Below are 5,742 nucleotides of genomic sequence, written 5' to 3'. Positions count from 1 at the left end.
TATATATATATATATATAAATATATATAAATATATATATATTTTGGTATAATTAATGCTGGAACATACTCAGAAGAACTGTTTATTTGAAATTCAAATACACACACACACACACACACATATAGGGAGTTCTGGTGGCATAGTGCCTAGGGCATTTGACTGCTAACCAGAGGCTGACGGTTCAAACCCACGAGCCACGTCTCAGAAAGAAGGTTTGGGCAATCTACCTCCATAGAGATACCGCCTCGGAAACCCAAGGAGGGGTCGCTATGAGTTGTATTCAACAGCAGTGAGTTTGGTTTTTTATATATGTGTATATGTGTGTGTGTATAGATAGATAGATACACACACACACACATATTTCCCTGGCTGGCACAATTGGTTAAGCACTTGACTACTCATCAAAAAGTTAGCATTTCAAACCCACCCAGAAGTGTGTCAGAAGACAGTCTCGGTAATCTGTTTCTGAAAGGTCGCAGCCGTTGAAAATCCTGTGGAGCACTTCTACTCTGCACACATGGGGTCGTCATGAGTCGGAAATAACTCTACAGTAACTAACAACAAAGACAGATGTATGTTTGTACCTTATATTTATGCACATAACACACACATTCTCTATTTGTTTGTCAACCACTCCCCGTCCCCCCAAAACCAAATGCACTGCCATTGAGTCGGATCTGATTCATAGTGACACCTCCTTGGGTTTCCGAGGCATTATCACTACGGAAGTAGATTGCCTTCACTGCCCCAAGGTATAAAGTATTTTCTGGAGGACCCCATGCCAGGTTTTTTTTTTACATGTTGCTGTTCTTTTTTTTTTTTTTTTTCTTTCTTTTTTAAAAGTGTAGTTCCTTTACAAAAAAATATCTAGGGTTGGGAGGGAGCAGTTGGCAAAGAAACATAGAAGGTACATGTTGTTTGCATAAAAATATAGGTGTGTGAGTGAGAGAGAATATGAGAGATTAATTTTAAGGAATTGGCTTATGTAGGGGCTGGGAAATCTAACATCTGTATGTAGGTCAGACTGCATGCTGCAAACTCCTCACTCCTGAGTCTGAGATCTGTAGGCCAGGTGGTTGGCTGAAAACTCCAGCAGGATACGTAAGTTAAAATTTTGAGGCAGAATATCTTCTCCACCTGGAAGTCTTAGTTTTTGCTCTGAAGGCCGCCTACTGATTTGGTGAAGCCCACCCACATTATTGACGGTCGTCTTCTTTATTTAGAGTCAACTGACTGTAAATGTGAATCATATCTACAACATACCTTCAAAGAAACATCTAAACTAGTGGTTGACTAGACAACCGGGCACCATAACCTAGCCAGGTTGACACGCAAACTTAATCACAATGGCTCATCGGTAGTTGCTAAAGAGAAGGAAGAAGGGTAGATTTGATGGCAGAGTAGGAAAGGTGATTTGGCATTGTCAGCTTATTTTGGTAGACTGTTAAAGACTTGGAGTTCTGGTGGCATAGTGCTTAAGGAATTTGACTGCTAACCAGAAGGTTGGTGGTTCAAACCCACCAGCCACTCCATGGAAAGAAGACTGGACAGTCTACTTCTGTAAATATTTACTGCCTCAGAAACCCAAAGGGGGTCACTATGAGTTGAAATTGCCCCAATGGCAGTCAGTTTTTTTTTGTTGTTGTTTGTTTGTTTTGCTATTGAAGACATAGGAGCTCTGGTAGCATAGTGCCTAAGGCACTTGACTGCTAACCAGGAGGCTGGTGGTTCAAATCCACCTGCCACTCCTTGGAAGGAAGGTTGGGCAATCTACTTCCATAGTGATATTGCCTTGGCAACCCAAGGAGGGGTGGCTATGAGTTGGGTCCGACTCAATGGCACATAACAACAACAACAACATTGAAGACTTGGATCCTTAGACTATGACTTTAATTACATAGATGTCTAATGGTTGTGTCTAGAGATGCACAGGCAACAAATACATACTGATCAAAATATGATCCACACAAGTTGGGGATAATGCCAGATACCGAAAGTATGTGACCTGATACAAGGTCATTTTTTGCTGGGCAGATGCTGGGATAACTGGCTGTTAGCAGGGGCACAGGCAGTGAGCTTTTAAGAAGTGACCTAGAACCAGCTGCATGTCTGCCTCTGGCCATGGTTTATGATTGTTGACTGATTGAGCCAGCTGCTGAGAGGTGACTTTATGTAGTGTGAATAATTGAAATTTGACTCGAAGTTTCCCTCTTGTCCCTTCCTGTTTAACTAACAGTCAACTGTCCTTGCATTAATTCTCTTTGGTACTTCTTTGAATCAGCCTCATGTGTGAGAATTCCACAAAAAAACAAAAAAAAACAAGGGATGCTGAGCATTTGCAGTGAGTAAGTCAGACCAGTACGTAAACTTTTTTTTTTTTTTTTGGCTTCTATGTTTCCTCTGTGAATGTTTTCACTTATATCTTCCCTCTTGCATTTGGGTTCCTGTGACTGGTCTGCTTTCTCCTTGGTGTTTCGGAAGACAGTAAATAAGAATTCTCAGTGTTTTAACAATGTAAGCCCTTCTTGTAGCTGCCTACGGGTAGGTGGGAAAAATCGGTGTTTGGTGACATTTTCCCCAGGTCAGATGCCCCTGCAGAAGCAGATTGTCGACCCCACAGCCCGTGGGAGAGCTGCAGGGGGCTGCCTGCTGAAAGCAGCCTCCTGCACTTGGAGGAGAGGGGTGAACTCAGTGCTCTGTTTGGAGGAAAGGCATTTACACTTTATTTTGGGGTTTTGAAGCCCTAGCAATTTGTGGCTCATTTTTGCCTTTTTCTTCCCCTTAGGGACTATGTGATATTTAATGACTCAGCTCTGATTATAATCCAGATGTTTCCTTTCCACTGATGTAAGTTTATACATCAGTCTTCAAGTAAATGTTTGTGGGATAGGGAGGCAGGGAGGGGAGAAAGAACGGGGCCTCTGGAACCCCAAGAGTGGGCTTCATTGGCTGCTCTCCACACACACCAGGGAGCCAGGCCTTGACACATGCACCCTTAAAGCATAGGTCTCCCGACTTCTGAACTACCTAGGGGAGTCTGGTTTGCCATTCGGATGAATGGCTTCTAAAGGCCTATCTCCTGCAGGGCTCTGGATGGGAGCTTCAGTGAGAACTTCAGGATGCCAAGTGTGGACACTTTTATGGGATGTGAGATCATCTTGAGGTATGGTTATTAGATATGGGGTATCTGACAGGTACCTTTGTGAAATGCTTCAAGAAGTGGGGTACTGCGTCTGCCCCACTATCTCCATCAGTCTCCTTCCTGTTGACCTCTGTTGGATGTCAGCTTGACACTGGGGCAGAGGAGTAGTGAACAATAGGGACTTGGGCAAGAGGGAGAGTTGGGTTTTGGGCATTTAGATCCAGCTCCTTCATTTGGCTCAGACCTCTTATGCAGTCCTGGATTATAATCAGTCCTTTAGAGAAAGAGTGATTTAGAGTGGCCTGATGAAGACTGAATTCCTTGGGATAAAGTTTTGAGTAGGTGTTTTCTGGGGCATTCTTTCCAAGGCCCTGCCTTCATCTGACTATGTGGGGGAGGGAGAGAAAATAGAGATAGAGTCACATTTTGTCTTAACTTCCTCCCAGTCCTTCTACATAGATTCATTTCCTACTCCAGCTCTCCCTAAGAGACTGACAGAATCGAACACGTTGGAAAAATACTTGACATGGGGGTTGTGTGGAGGGCAGCTATGCCTGTTACTGAAAAGCAGAAAGAATTTGAGCAAAGATGGAGAAAAATAAAATAATTGCCTTGAAAGAAAACATTTTTTTTTTCCTTTTTTTTTTTTTTTTATTAGGATTTGGGTGAAGATTTACAGAGTAAATTCACTTTTCATACAGCAGTTCACATATACTTTGTCTCATGTCATTGACCAAAATTTACAATGCAGCAGCTCCGCTCCCACTTCCTCCCCATAGTTACCTCCTCCCAGTGTCCATCCCTTCATACTCTTCTGCACCCTGAGCTATCTCCCTGTGCATAAGCAGCCCTTCCTTCTCCCATGATTGTTCTCTCCAGGGCGTGTGTCTACTTGAGGTAAATGTTTAACTCACATGCCTGTACTTTGTTTGGCTGGAAACCACAGTTGTGGGTTCAATTCCAGACCTGAAGGGCAGCTAGAGGCCATAGTCTCAGTGGTTACACCAGGCTCCATTGGACCAGCAAACCTGGTCCCCGCCTTGAAAGAAAACAGTTTTATTCAATTTACTGTTCTTTTCTGAGAGTGTGTTGTGTGCAAAGGATATGGCAGCTGCTGGGAGAAATGCAAAAGCAGGAAGACCTAGACCATGTTGTTGTTCTTAGATGCCATTGAGTTGGCTCCAACTCATAGTGACCTTATGTGTAACAGAATGAAACACTGACTAGTCCTCTGATGTCCTTACAATCATTGCTGTGTTTGAGCCCATTGTTGTAGTCACTATGTTAATCCATTTTCCTTTTCTTTGCTGACCTTTTACTTTACAAAGCATGATGTTCTTTTTCCAGGAATTGGTCACCCCTGATAAAATCCAAAGCAAGCAAGATGAAGTGTTGCCATCCTCGCTTCTAAGGAGCATTCTTTTTCCTTATTATTGTGATTTGGTTGAAAATTTACAGAGAAAATTTATTTTCCATACAGCAGATCACATATACTTTGTCTCATGACATTCACTACAATTTTCCCCAATGCAACAGCTCCCCTCCCACTTCCTCCCGATAGTTACCTCTTCCCTGTGTCCATCCCTCCATGCACTCCTGCCCCCTGAGCTGTCTCCCTATGCATAAGCAGCCCTTTTTTCTCCCACGATTGTTTTCTGCAAGGAGTGTATCTGCCTCAGGTAAATGCTCAACTCCTGTGCCTGTCTTTTGTTTGGCTGGAAGCCACAGGTATGGGTTCAATTCCAGACCTGAAGGGCAGCTAGGGTTTGTAATCTCAGTGGCTCCACCAGGCTCTATCAGACCAGAAACAGACTGGTCCCTTTTTTGCTCTGGATGAGGAGAGACCCATTGTTGCGTCTAGATGGCTGTTTGCAAGCTTTTAAGATCCCATTCACTACTTGCCAAAGTAGGAGATGGAACAATGTTTTGTGTAGTATGTTATGCCAATTGAGCTTGATGTCCCCTGCGACTGTGGTCTCGAGCCTGCTGGTTCAACTACTTGGTTCCTCTGGGTAGCTGGCTGTGACCAAGAAGTGACTACAACCTTTTCCCTTGTCAGCTCTACTATACACCTGGGAATTCTTACAGATACAAATACACTTATAGGACCATTGTTTGCCAACTCTGCACATACACTTGGGTACACTCCCTGCTTCATGGACATACCTAATAGTTCAGCCAGTCCACCCATTTTTCCACCTGTACACCCATGTTTGCCTTCACTGACAATGCAGTACTGTATGTGCAGTCAACATCTTTGTTGTCTGTACCTCCCATGTACCTTTCTCTGTCTTCCTCTTCCTCAATGCCACCGTGTTGATCACTCACATTTGGTACATTGCCCTTCTCTTCACCCAAATCAATACTTCTCTACCTATCTAACAGTGTTCCCTCCCCCTTCCCACCCCTGGTAACTTTCCTTTCATAGATAAACCTTTCCTTGACTTTTACAATAACAGACTAATACAATATTTGTCCTGTGATTGGCTTATTTTACTCAGCATAATGCCCTCAAAGTTCATCCATGTTATGTGGTGTTTTGCAGATTCTACATTATTCTTTAGGGTTGCATAGTATTCCATTGTGTGTATGTACCAAAGT

The sequence above is a fragment of the Orycteropus afer genome, unplaced genomic scaffold (genome assembly GCF_000298275.1).
Source record: "Orycteropus afer afer isolate SDZICR_OR568_19922 unplaced genomic scaffold, OryAfe1.0 scaffold00015, whole genome shotgun sequence".
In the NCBI taxonomy this organism is placed as follows: Eukaryota; Metazoa; Chordata; class Mammalia; order Tubulidentata; family Orycteropodidae; genus Orycteropus; species Orycteropus afer.
The sequence above is the reverse complement of the archived record's forward strand: the minus strand, read 5'-3'. Positions refer to the sequence as shown.